General features: G+C 43.7%; 1 long non-coding RNA gene across 1 annotated transcript in view; it reads right to left on the bottom strand.

Moving 5' to 3' along the window:
• The window catches only part of LOC131199616 (uncharacterized), a 95,306-nt gene extending 83,416 nt beyond the window's left edge, over nt 1–11,890 (bottom strand). Inside the window, exon 1 of the long non-coding RNA XR_009155368.1 lies at nt 11,777–11,890. This is a non-coding gene — a long non-coding RNA (uncharacterized LOC131199616). The remainder of the gene's footprint in view (nt 1–11,776) is intronic.
• Nucleotides 11,891–14,873: the final 2,983 nt, after the last annotated feature.

Genomic DNA, 14,873 nt, shown 5'->3' with positions numbered 1-14,873 from the left:
TCAGCTTCAATTGCAACAATACACGAGCACAAACAGATTTAAGCTTAATGTTAACCATTCCAATCTTGATTGCAGAAAATATGACTTCAGTAACAGAATTCTTAATGCCTGGAATAAACTACCTGACTCTGTGGTCTCTTTCCAAAATGCCAAAATCTTTAACCAAAAACTCTCTACTATTGACCTTACCCCATTCCTAAGAGGTCTGTAAGGGGCGTGCTTAAGAGCACAAGCGTGCCTACCGTTCCTGTCCTATTGTTTCTTTTCGTTATATCTAATTAATACAGTTATTACATACTCATACTTATATATATATATATATACAGTATATATATATATATATATATATATATATATATATATATATATATATATATATATATATATATATATATATATATATATATATATGTTCTAGGTTCACTTAGCGGAGGTTGAACTAGTTTTACGAGGTTTGTCTATGTGGGTGTTTTGGCTGGTCTCTGGTTGAAGTCACAAAAGTGGTCAGTGTTTTTGAGGTTTTTGTCAGAAATCAGTTGTTCCCTCTTGAATGTTTGCAGTAATTGCAACTTCTTCCTGCTGGTCTGTCCAATGTGGTGGGGCAGGGTAGTGCATGGATTTGGGGCATGCACCGCCTGCCCCACCACATACATTGGACAAACCAACAGAAGAATAAGTGCACGATTGAAGAACACAAGAACTCATTCAAAAAGAGGAACCAACTTCTTCCTGGTCCAACACTTTAAAGTCACAGGACATATATTGACTTTAAAAGACCAGAACTATCGCCAAAACTGAACACTTTAACAACAGAATAATCAGAGAAGCCATCGAGATAGAAAACGCCCACACAGCATGAACAAACGAGATGATACCTCCGCCTACCAGCCATTTGGAAACCTGCCCTTATTGACAAACGTCCTAACACGAGGAATGACACCAGACCCACACTCACGAGGTCCACACAGGATGTCACCACCACACATCCACCCAGAAAGCAGACCCAAACCCACACTGATCAGAAGCACCAGGACCAGAAGCCAGACCGCAGCTGCAACATTAGCCATTTCAAACCCTCCAATCCATACATGCAGCAGACTGACACCCACTATGAAGATGTAGCACCACAAAGCCAAACAGCAGCAGTGCAGCTCACCAGCTCAAATCCCCTGCAGCACAGATTAGACTGAGCACAACCAAGCCCCCACCAACACAGGACACACCCCAGCCAATCAGAGCACAGAAAACCCCATCCAATCAGAGCACAGCCAAGCTCCCACCCAATCAGTTCAAACCCCACTAGCAGTTAAAAGGAAGAAACAGCTGCGATCACACATTGCTCCCAGAAGCACGGTTGAAGCCTGAAGATGACGAATGAGACTTCATCAAACGTCGCCAAGACACTTCCAATTTTACACGGAGAAAACACGAACAACCAAAGACCTATATACACACACACGTGAAAACCTCAGAAAACAAATATATATATATATATATATATATATATATATATATATATATATATATATATACATATATATATATATATATATATATATATATATATATATATATATATATATATATATATATATATATATATATATATATATATATATCTGCATGTATGCGCAGGCGTGGGGACATGCACAGGGGCCCCAAGTGCATTGCATTTTGGGGGTTGGGGCACATACGCTTTGGACACTCGGTCTGGAAAACATTAGCCATCACTGCCCTAATATCACGGATGAAGTAGAACCATGATCCCATCTTCCTGACCCTGCAGCTTCCTGATTCTTGCAGTATTCTAGGGAGAAAATCTCAGATCACAGAGTATTTTCATGATGTTGAAAGAGAGAAAGTAGTAACAGAGTTGCCCAGAGAGAAATGTTAGAAAGGAACATGACAGAGCAAACCTTTTGGGTTTGGCAAGTCAAAGGATTTGGAAAGTGCCCAAATTGACTTTCCTGACATGTCACATAGACACACCACCTCAAACAAAAGATAAACAATTCTTTACATAATTATTTTAAAAATGCAGTTCAATATGTGTCCTGCCCCACCACATACATTGGACAAACCAACAGAAGAATAAGTGCACGATTGAAGAACACAAGAACTCATTCAAAAAGAGGAACCAACTTCTTCCTGGTCCAACACTTTAAAGTCACAGGACATGATATTGACTTTAAAAGACCAGAACTATCGCCAAAACTGAACACTTTAACAACAGAATAATCAGAGAAGCCATCGAGATAGAAAACGCCCACACAGCATGAACAAACGAGATGATACCTCCGCCTACCAGCCATTTGGAAACCTGCCTTATTGACAAACGTGTCCCTAACACGAGGAATGACACCAGACCCACACTCACGAGGTCCACACAGGATGTCACCACCACACATCCACCCAGAAAGCAGACCCAAACCCACACTGATCATGAAGCACGACCAAGGACCAGAAGCCAGACCGCAGCTGCAACATTAGCCATTTCAAACCCTCCAATCCATACATGCAGCAGACTGACACCCACTATGAAGATGTAGCACGACCACAAAGCCAAACAGCAGCAGTGCAGCTCACCAGCTCAAATCCCCTGCAGCACAGATTAGACTGAGCACAACCAAGCCCCCACCAACACAGGACACACCCCAGCCAATCAGAGCACAGAAAACCCCATCCAATCAGAGCACAGCCAAGCTCCCACCCAATCAGTTCAAACCCCACTAGCAGTTAAAAGGAAGAAACAGCTGCGATCACACATTGCTCCCAGAAGCACGGTTGAAGCCTGAAGATGACGAATGAGACTTCACGAAACGTCGCCAAGACACTTCCAATTTTACACGGAGAAAACCCGAACAACCAAAGACCTATATACAAACACCCGTGAAAACCTCAGAAAACAAATATATATATATATATATATATATATATATATATATATATATATATATATATATATATATATATATATAAATATATATATATATATATATATATAAATATATATATATATATATATATATATATATATATATATATATATATACTGTATAATTATTTCATGCTTATGCTTATATATACTGTGTGACAAAAATAAATAAATAAAACAGCCAGGTAGGAAAACAGGAGCTTTGTCCTCCCTAGGAATATGTATCATTAGTTGCAAAAGATCCAGTACTCTAGAATTTAGGTACTGCTTATCTTCTTCTTGTTCCCACAGTCCCAAAAAGATGTTGTCAAAATTAGCAAGGGGAAACTATAATGGAAGGCTTCTCAAGAAGCACTAAAACATATAACATCTGGCCTCCACTTAGCAAGAGATGGGAGGGCTGGACTAGAGGGAAACTTACCAGGAGATAAGAATTTTCTGCCTGAATGTGTGAACAAGCCTTCAGATGACAAGTGAGAAATGAGAAACATAAACAGTGCAGGAATATTATGAAATGTTACTTATTTAAAAAGCTAGAAATTAAAGATCGCTCTTCTGCTAAAAAAACCATGTTTAATATGAAATTACAATAACTCAGAAAGTACCGTGAGATGGATCCAGAGGGAGAGAAGCTTTATACTCCCCCATAATAGTTGGCAAGTGGAGGACTATGAGATGGGAAGCAGTCTGGATGACACACAAAAGTTTTAAAAAGTGACTATTTGTAAAAGCTCCTTTTGTGTGTGTCTGTGCAGATCCATTTTCCCACCACGAAGTTTTTAACCTTCCTCACAGTTAATTTATCAAAGGAATTTCAAGACATTTTCTTGGTAACCAAGGACCACAAGCACAGAAATAATCCATTACTGCATTTTGTGTCTGGGGCTAAGAATCCTTATTAGGGGGACTAAGAACAGCAACACGGAGAGGCTCCAAAAAGACATGTATCTGTCTAAGGAGTCATGCCCTAGAATCGTGATGGTGAATCTATGGCATGGGTGCCACAGGTGGCACGCAGCGTCCTCTCTGTGGGCACGCGAGCCATCACCCCAGTTCAGCTCCGTCATGCATAGTGCACACCTCCCTCCAGCTGGTTATCAGGTCTCTGCCGCACATACGTGGGGAGTGGGATGCATGCATGGGGCCGCACATGCATGTGTGGGGTGCATGTGGGGATGCACACACATGCCCGTGTGCGGGCATGCAGGGGCTGCACATGTATGCGCAGGGGTGGGGACATGCACAGGGGCCCCAAGTGCATTGCATTTTGGGGGTTGGGGCACATACGCTTTGGACACTCGGTCTGGAAAACATTAGCCATCACTGCCCTAATATCACGGATGAAGCAGAACCATGATCCCATCTTCCTGACCCTGCAGCTTCCTGATTCTTGCAGTATTCTAGGGAGAAAATCTCAGATCACAGAGTATTTTCATGATGTTGAAAGAGAGAAAGTAGTAACAGAGTTGCCCAGAGAGAAATGTTAGAAAGGAACATGACATAGCAAACCTTTTGGGTTTGGCAAGTCAAAGGATTTGGAAAGTGCCCAAATTGACTTTCCTGACATGTCACATAGACACACCACCTCAAACAAAAGATAAACAATTCTTTACATAATTATTTTAAAAATGCAGTTCAATCATGTGTGTGAATCCCAGGGACTTCCACATGCCACTTATCTTCAGGTGCTTTCTCCTTCTGTTTATAAGCCCCAAGGCAGCTCTGGTTTGCACAAGACCTTCATTCTTGAAGTGGCTTCAGAGAATGGTCTTCTGCAGCCTTGCAATCTCTGAAGACCATGCATATCCCATTCTCACGCAAATTATGGAGGTCATGTGAGAGCAGGGCTTTCTTGCATGACTTTCAGGGAGCCTGGAGGCCATGCAAAAGCACACCCCATTCTTGTATAACCTTTGCAGTCTTTGAAAATCATGTGAGAATGGGACATGCTTTCGAGAATAGTTGCTGTCAGGTGAATGCTGTGGCATTGTCATAGGTTCCTGATCAACAGAGTAGGATATTGCTGCCAAATATTTTGCTTCCTGCAGTCATAAGTCATAAGACAGTAACAATTTAATAAATGGTCTGCGAGATTCCCCCCTCTCGCAGATGTGGCCCTCCACTCTATTGAGGGCCTACCTCGATGACAGAATTTGGAATCCCGAAAGGTGGCATGAGGTGGCATGCGGCAAAGAAAGGACTGAGGGTTTTTTTTAAATCGTTTTTTAAAGGGTTTTTAAGAGGAGGGAGGGTTAGCATGGGTTTTGGGGAAAACCCGTCAGGGACATGGCTAGACCCTGCGAGGGCTCGCGGCATAGTTGCAGTAGGTTCGGAGGCGAAGGAGGAGGCTGGAGCTCGATTCTATGGGGGCTACTCCATTGGCACGGTAATTGGGAGGGGCAGATATGGCGGAAGCGGGGGCCCGCATCTTGTTCGGGGAGTGCGCCCTCGCTGTTTGCGAGCGATCGTGCACTCCAGTCCCTCTGACTTCTCTCGTTCCCCGAGTGGCTGGAATCCCCAGGGCCTGGACCTGCGGCTGATGTTACATAATGCCAGGTCCGTGGTGAATAAAGCTCCCCTTATTTTTGATCTTATACAAGAGGGGGGTGCGGACCTGATTGGCATTTTGGAGACCTGGTTGGGCACGGAAGGGGGGGTGCCCCTTGTGGAAATGTGCCCACCGGGCTTCCGAGCATTTCATCAGCCGAGGGCCCAAGGTAGGGGTGGTGGGGTGGCGGTTATTATCCGCCACCCCACCACCGAGGGAGGTCACTGTACCACAGATAACCAGCTGTGAGTCTCTCTTTGTGAAGTGGGGTCTCTCTTTGTGAAGTGGGGTCAGGGGATTCAGGTGGGCTTACGTACCTGGCTCCTTGCTGCGTGACAGCAGCCCTGCCCGAGCTGTTGGATGTGATAGCTGGGATGGCGGTTGATACCCCCAGACTTATGGTTATGGAGGATTTCAACTTGCCGTCAGTCAGTGAAGCATCAGCGGCGGCCCGGGAGTTCATGGCTTCCATGACGGCCTTGGACCTGACCCAGTTAGTTAATGGTCCCACTCACATCGGGGGAAACACTCTGGATTTGATTTTTGTCTCTGGACAGTGGTTGAATGATCTAGAATTAGGGGACTTAGTTATCAAACCCCTGTCATGGTCAGATCATTCGCTCCTTTGACTTGACTTTCGAACCGCCATCCAAAACCGCAGGGAGACGGGGCCAATTCGTTGGTTCCGTCCCAGGCGCCTGATGGACCCGGGGAGGTTTCTGATGGAGCTTGGGCCATTTCCTGAGGATCTAGCCCACAGCTCGGCTGAAGAACTAGTCACCGCCTGGGAAAAGGTGGTGGCGGGGGCTTTGGACCGCATCGTGCCTTTGCGGCCTCTGACCCGACGCCGATCTTGACTAGCTCCTTGGTATTTTGAGGAGCTGAGAGAGATGAAGCGCTGGAAAAGACGCCTAGAGAGTGGATGGAGGGCCAGCTGTTCTGAATCTGATCAAACACTAGTAAGGTCTTATATTCAGACCTATCTAGTGGCAATAAGAGCTGCAAAACGTGAGTATTTTTCGCTCTTATTGCATCAGCAGATAACCGCCCAGCCGCCCTGTTTGGGGTGACCCGCTCCCTCCTTCATCAGGAGGCGTGGGAGGACCCCTTGCAAGGACGTGCTGAGGACTTTGGACAATATCTGCATGATAAAATCGCTCAGATCTGGGATGGTTTGGACGCAGACTGGGTAGATCCGGACGGGATGATGGAGGTAGGTCTTGAGGACATTATTTGGGAAGAGTTCGATACTGTGGCTCCCGAGGACATGGACAGGATACTGGGGAGGCTGAATGCTACCACGTTTATTGGACCCGTGTCCCTCCTGGTTGGTACTGGCCACACAGGAGGTTACATGAGGCTGGCTACAGGGAATTGTCAACGCTTCCTTGATGGGGGGTGTCTTCCCTACCGCCTTAAAAGAGGCGGTTGTGAGGCCCCTCCTCAAGACGCCCTCCCTGGACCCAGCTGTTTTAGCGAACTATCGTCCTGTCTCCAACCTTCATTTTGTGAAGGTTGTTGAGAGTGTGGTGGCGCGTCAGCTCCCCCAGTACCTGGATGAAACTGTCTATCTGGACCTGCTGATGTTACATAATGCCAGGTCCGTGGTGAATAAAGCTCCCCTTATTTTTGATCTTATACAAGAGGGGGGTGCGGACCTCATTGGCATTTTGGAGACCTGGTTGGGCACGGAAGGGGGGGTGCCCCTTGTGGAAATGTGCCCACCGGGCTTCCGAGCATTTCATCAGCCGAGGGCCCAAGGTAGGGGTGGTGGGGTGGCGGGTATTATCCGCCACCCCACCACCGAGGGAGGTCACTGTACCACAGATAACCAGCTGTGAGTCTCTCTTTGTGAAGTGGGGTCTCTCTTTGTGAAGTGGGGTCAGGGGATTCAGGTGGGCTTACGTACCTGGCTCCTTGCTGCGTGACAACAGCCCTGCCCGAGCTGTTGGATGTGATAGCCGGGATGGCGGTTGATACCCCCAGACTTATGGTTATGGAGGATTTCAACTTGCCGTCAGTCAGTGAAGCATCAGTGGCGGCCCGGGAGTTCATGGCTTCCATGACGGCCTTGGACCTGACCCAGTTAGTTAATGGTCCCACTCACATCGGGGGAAACACTCTGGATTTGATTTTTGTCTCTGGACAGTGGTTGAATGATCTAGAATTAGGGGACTTAGTTATCAAACCCCTGTCATGGTCAGATCATTCGCTCCTTTGACTTGACTTTCGAACCGCCATCCAAAACCGCAGGGAGACGGGGCCAATTCGTTGGTTCCGTCCCAGGCGCCTGATGGACCTGGGGAGGTTTCTGATGGAGCTTGGGCCATTTCCTGAGGATCTAGCCCACAGCTCGGCTGAAGAACTAGTCGCCGCCTGGGAAAAGGTGGCGGTGGGGGCTTTGGACCGCGTCGTGCCTTTGCGGCCTCTGACCCGACGCCGATCTTGACTAGCTCCTTGGTATTTTGAGGAGCTGAGAGAGATGAAGCGCCGGAAAAGACGCCTAGAGAGTGGATGGAGGGCCAGCTGTTCTGAATCTGATAGAACACTAGTAAGGTCTTATATTCAGACCTATCTAGTGGCAATAAGAGCTGCAAAACGTGAGTATTTTTCGCTCTTATTGCATCGGCAGATAACCGCCCAGCCGCCCTGTTTGGGGTGACCCGCTCCCTCCTTCATCAGGAGGCGTGGGAGGACCCCTTGCAAGGACGTGCTGAGGACTTTGGACAATATCTGCATGATAAAATCGCTCAGATCCGGGATGGTTTGGACGCAGACTGGGTAGATTCGGACGGGATGATGGAGGTAGGTCTTGAGGACATTATTTGGGAAGAGTTCGATACTGTGGCTCCTGAGGACATGGACAGGATACTGGGGAGGCTGAATGCTACCACGTTTATTGGACCCGTGTCCCTCCTGGTTGGTACTGGCCACACAGGAGGTTACATGAGGCTGGCTACAGGGAATTGTCAACGCTTCCTTGATGAAGGGTGTCTTCCCTACCGCCTTAAAAGAGGCGGTTGTGAGGCCCCTCCTCAAGAAGCCCTCCCTGGACCCAGCTGTTTTAGCGAACTATCGTCCTGTCTCCAACCTTCATTTTGTGAAGGTTGTTGAGAGTGTGGTGGCGCGTCAGCTCCCCCAGTACCTGGATGAAACTGTCTATCTGGACCCGTTCCAGTCCGGCTTCAGGCCTGGGTATAGCACGGAGACGACTTTGGTCGCGTTGGTTGATGATCTCTGGAGGGCTCGGGACAAGGGTTGTTCCTCTGCCCTGGTCCTATTAGATCTCTCAGCGGCTTTTGATACCATTGACCATGGTATCTTGCTGCAACAGCTGGGGCATTTAGGAGTGGGGGGCACCGTTCTTAGATGGTTCTCCTCCTATCTTTCTGACCAGTTGCAGACGGTGTTGGCAGGAGGGCAGAGATCGGCCGTGAGGCACCTCATGTGTGGGGTGCCACAGGGGTCAGTTCTCTCGCCTCTTCTGTTCAACATCTGTATGAAGCCGCTGGGTGAGATCATTCGTGGTTTTGGGGTGCAATGCCATCTGTATGCTGATGACACTCAGCTGTACATCTCCACCCCTAACCACCCCAACGAAGCCGTCGAAGTGATGTCCCGGTGTCTGGAGGCCGTGCGGGTCTGGATGGGGAAGAACAGGCTTCGACTCAACCCTTCCAAGACCGAGTGGTTGTGGATGCCGGCATCCCGGTACAGCCAGCTGATCCCATCGCTGACTGTTGGTGTTGAGTAATTGGCCCCTATGGAGAGGGTCCACAACTTAGGCGTCCTCCTGGATGTATGGTTGTCCTTAGAAGAGCATATGACGACCATCGCCAGGGGAGCTTTTTATCAGGTTCGCCTGATACGCCAGTTGCGTCCCTTTCTAGACCCTTTCCTTATGCACGGTCACTCATGCCCTCGTCACGTCACGTCTGGACTACTGTACCGATCTGTACATGGGGCTCCCCTTGAAGAGCACCCGGAGGCTCCAGCTGGTCCAGAATGTGGCTGCGCGGGTAATAGAGGGAGCAACTCGAGGTTCCCATATAACACCTCTCCTGCGCAGGCTGCAATGGCTTCCGGTGGTCTTCCAAGTACAATTCAAGGTGTTGGTTACCACCTTTAAAGTGCTCCATGGCAGAGGACCGGGTTATTTACAGGACTGTCTGCTGCCACCAATAGCCTCCCATCGACCTGTGTGCTCCCATAGGGAGGGCCTCCTCAGGGTGCCGTCAGTCAAACAATGTCGACTGGCGACCTCCAGGGGGAGGGCCTTCTCTGTGGGGGCACCTGCCCTCTGGAATGAGCTGCCTCCAGAGATACGACAACTCCCTGACCTCCGGACCTTCCGTCGCAAGCTGAAGACTTTCTTGTTTTCCCGCGCAGGGCTGGCTTAAAGTAATTTTAATTAGGGGTTATTATGGTTTTATTATAGTTTTTAAGTTTTGTTTCGGCCTTTAATTGAATCAGATTTTTAAAAGTGTTTTAATTTTTGTGCAATTGCATTTTATTTTGGCTGTAAACCTCCCTGAGTCCTTCGGGAGAAGGGCGGTATATAAATCTAATAAATACATAAATAATAAATATAAATAAGTAAGAGTAGCCTTGCTAAATCAGATCATTGTAAACATCTCTGAGGTGTTGGTATCATGAAATGAACTTACTCCTTTTCCACCATTGTTCTCTTATGCTTATATTTGAAGCCATGCTGCTCCAATTCAGAGATATCATCAAGTCTTTAAGACCATCAGTCTTGTTTTGTCCTCTATGACTTTATCAAATTCTCTTTGAAAACATGGCCATCACCAAGCCATATAGTAGTGAATTCCAAAGGTTACTTATGAGTCTGTGAAGAAACACCACGTTTGCTTGATTTTATAGATCTCAATCATGTTCTTCCTCAGACATAATTTTCTAAGCTAAAGAGACATAAACACACTACTATTTTCTCATAAGGAAAGTTGGAGCCCCCAATCATTTTTGTTATCTTCTTTTGTTCTTTTACGTATGTATTATATCATTTTTCAAGTGTGGCAGTTAGAATTGTATACTGTACCCAGAAATGATGTACCATAGAAGGCCCTGCAAAATTATGGAGAACATCTATCTATGTGGTCACTAGGCGACAAAAATGACTTAACGGCACATAATCAATCAACTTTGGAAATTTTAATATCTAATGATCTTTACATATATTCATCTTTTTCACAGCTATAACACACTTAGTTAAATTGTCATTGCCCTATCCATTATGTTTATATGTTTCTATAAATCTGGCATAAGTTAGTTCTAGGCAGTTCAAAAATATATTTGTCATGGTTGACGAGAAGCACTATGGTGCTGGAACAACTACTATGAGCCTAATCTTTTATTCTTCTATAACTTGAATTCTTGCAATATGTGTCTGTCTCCTTGTGAACCATGAACTTTTGCTTGGAATCTGACAAAACAGATTTGCTCTTTTTGTCGAAGCTCAGTTGTTGATAAAGAACTTTACCCATCACATTGGATTGGAACTAACATTTGCCTGTGCAACTGTCAATACCTCTGTTCATTTGGATCCTGATTCTTTTGAACTTTGATAAAATTTTGCTGGCCAGGTCAGGCCAGTAGAAGAAACAGAACTTCTAAATTAGTGTCTGTCTCTCCAGATCCTTTCATGACATACAAACTTGTTTTCTGGAATAGACAGTGTTTAGATAGTATATATTAGCTAGATAGCAGCAGAGTTGTTTCTAGGTTTGATATTTCTCTTGCAGTTCTAGTAATTCTCAAGGCCAGAAACACCTTTGTCCAGTTTGAAATACAGTAGTAGCTAGATAAAACAGATAAAGCTATAGTGACCAATGCCTAAGTCATGTCTCATTTAGGTCACTGCAGTATTTTTTTAATGTGCAATTATCCCAAAATTGCAGCCTTGGTCTTCTCCACTGAATGTCAATTTGCTTCTGAGTGGAATCTGAGGTTCATTCTTAAAATCATAAATAGTTTTAACAGGATATCTTTAGAACAAACAATGGATGTACTATGAACTTTTCTTCATGAAAATATTTTCTGCACCTTCCCACAGCTGAATAACTTTTAGACATTCTCTCTGAATGTCCTACCATCAAGAAAGGCTAAGCTCAACTCGGTTTCATAAAATGTTTGTCTCCTGTTTTGAATTTTTCTATCGGTGATATTCTAAGTTTCTAAATTGTTCTAAAAGTCTTCAATTGAAAGTTGCTTACCTGAAGGAGGAAAAAACAGCTCAGAAGTAATTTCATTTTAGATAAATATTCTTTACTCACCTGAGCCATTATGTGGCATTGTACTCCAGTATGGGATTGTATTTTATAATTCAACATAGAGCCCAGAATTTTATAATCTGTCTACCCCATCTATAGAAATTTAACTATGCGGAGATAGATTGCATGGAAAATCTTCTGAAGAGTGAAGCTCTGCAATATATCAAGCCAAACTGCTTGATGTTGTTGTTCCAGAAATCCCAATTTTGAAAGGATCATCATATTTTCAAAAAGTACAATGATTGCAGGTTCACGAAAAATATTTGCTATTCTTTTTTTCTAACTGAAGTCTTCAGCTATTTACTTACCACACACACTGAGAAAAAGGACTTCATTACATGATGCTACAATTAAGGAGAAAGCATCAAAGCATATTGTCACATTGAAGTATAAAAACAATGGCTTATTTCAAAATGCATCTGTTTCTCATTAAGTACAGATGTGAAACATTGATAGAAACCTTTGGTATTATCATTGCGTTGTTGCTTTCCTTCATTTTGCATCACCAAGGATCTGGCTTGTTCAAGCATCTTTCAATAAAAGGGGTTTTAATCCAATTAGGTAAAAATAGCCTGACATTTGAACAGCAATTGTTTATACTTTCAGAGTCCTTTCCATCCAAACATGTGTGCCAAAGTCTTTTTCAAGGAAAAATCCAAGTTATATTTGCCAATTGCTGATATGAATATTTCCAATATAAAGCACTTTATTTTTTCTCACTTCCTTTCCTTTTTCTTAAAAAAAAGGATGCAAGGTAGATCTGAGAACACACAGAGTACTTTTTCTTTGTGATTGGATTCGCTTCCTACTTAGTAAGTATCTGTCTGTGACACATTTGTATCTATTTCTATATATACTCTATGTATCTATGTGTAGTGTTTGTGCTCATATAGCAATTAGACATATATACCGCTTCATAGTGCTTTTACAGTCCCCTCTAGGCAGTTTACAAAGTCAGTGTATTGCCCCCCAACAATTTGGGTCCATTTTACTGAACTTGGAAGGATGGAAGGCTGAGTCAACCTTGAACCAGTCAGGATCGAACTCCTGGTAGTGAGCAGAGTTAGCCTGCAATACTGCATTCTAACCACTGCGCCACCATAGCTCCTCCCACAAAGGTAGGACCAGGACAAAAGAAAATACCGTATATTAACTGAATTACAAATTACTAATTCAAGTAAGAATTCCATTTGCAAATTAATTAAACCCCGGGTGCAGATATATCAGAAATTCTCTCATATAATCCATTTTCATACTCCGTGAAAACACACATTAGCACATACACATTCCCCTTTTGCCTTTCAGCAGAAACAACAAACAACTTTAGTATGAAAAGATCCATCCATCTTGTACATTTCCATAAGTTAATAGTTCCTTGCCTCCAAACTGACCAGCAAAATTTAAATCCAGCTATTTCATTAAAATTAGGAGCATTGATGCTTTTGAACTTTGGTGTTGAAAAAGATCCCTGAGAACACTAAAGAAAGCCAAGAGAGCAAATCAGTGGATCATTGACCAATCAAGTCATAATTCTCATTTAAGGCACAAATGACCAGGTTCAGATTAGCCTACTTTGGACATATTATATGAAGAGCCAGCTCTCTGGAGAAAACTCTAATGCCAGGAAAGTGAAGGAAAGAGAAGAAGGAGTTGACAAACAGCAAAGTGGATGGACTCAGTTACAGCAACAGAGTAAACAGTTGGAAGAACTAAAGGAACCAGGTTAGGAACCAATCATCATGGAGAAATCTATTTCTGTGGTCACTAGGAGTCAACAACAACTCAATAGCACATCAGTAGTTCATTACAAATTCTACATAAATTGGCTGGCACAGATCTAACTCCAACTATCTACACATTATGACTGATAGAAGAGCGAGCTGTGAAAAGCAGCATGCTTTAAATACTAGTTGTTCATGTGAAATAGCAAAAGAGAAAACTTGATCTCACGTCTTGTCCATGAGGTTCCCAAATGCTTTTCTTTGGTCACTGAGTGACAAAGAAAACCCCTATTCCGTAGGCTTCCTACTCCATTTTTTATAATGGGACAACTGTTGAGCTTTACAGAATGCAGGATAGCCTCCTTAATATGCATCGTTACAAAAATTGAAGGCCCCCAACTAGAAAGCAGCTGTTGCCCTTTGTGGCTTTCCTTACTTGACTTATGTGAAAATTATCATTATGGATCACTGCACTGCAGCGGTTCTTTCCACTCCCTCCCTGCATCCAAGCATAAAGCAGCATGGAAACTTGAGACATGTTTCTCTATAGCCACATTGAAGTTTTACATCATGACACCAAGACATGTTTTCCTTACATATGGCAATGGTTAAATTAAAATTGTAATGACTGGATCCAGAAAAGCTCTTTTAGGCCATAGAAAATTAGTTTAATCTGCAAATGTGATTTATGCCTGTCAGGAGGCAAGCCTTGTTATGAATAATGCAGTTAGCTTTTTTTTTTTTATGTTCTATTTGCCTTTGTACCTGTTTAGAAGAAACCAATTTCGGGACTTCAGAAATCCTCACTTGTAGTTCCTAGGACTATCCCTATTATTGAAAACTGGCAACAGCCTGGATACTGCTATATTTAAGGATATTAAGGGGGACAGAATTAGCTGGATTAAGGCACGTAAGTTAATCAACTAAAGTAATCAACTAAAGGTTGATCCTTGGCGAAGGCTGGAAATTAAGGGACACTTACTCATTAGCACTGAGTATTGGCTCTTGATTATGAAACGCTATGTAGAGGAACAGATCTGCATAGTATTCATGCCTCTTTAATTGTACTCCTCTTCATTACAATACAGAGGGAATGATCAAAGGAGAAAATAGAGGCAACAGGAATCCTAGTCTTGTGGATTTTGTACATTAAAAAAACGTTATGAAGAAAAGATAGACACAAGCAAGTCATATTTATTTATTTATTTATTTATTTATTTATTTATTTATTAGATTTTTATACCGCCCTTCTCCCGAAGGACTCAGGGCAGTGAACAGCCAATTAAAAACAAACAAGCACACAGACAAAGTTAAAACATATTAAAAAAACTAATTATAAACTGTCCAATTAAAATTAACACTAAAATAAGCAATCCTAA

Source organism: Ahaetulla prasina, chromosome 5 (assembly GCF_028640845.1).
Source record: "Ahaetulla prasina isolate Xishuangbanna chromosome 5, ASM2864084v1, whole genome shotgun sequence".
Classification (NCBI taxonomy): Eukaryota; Metazoa; Chordata; class Lepidosauria; order Squamata; family Colubridae; genus Ahaetulla; species Ahaetulla prasina.
This window is presented reverse-complemented; position numbering and strand designations above follow the sequence as displayed.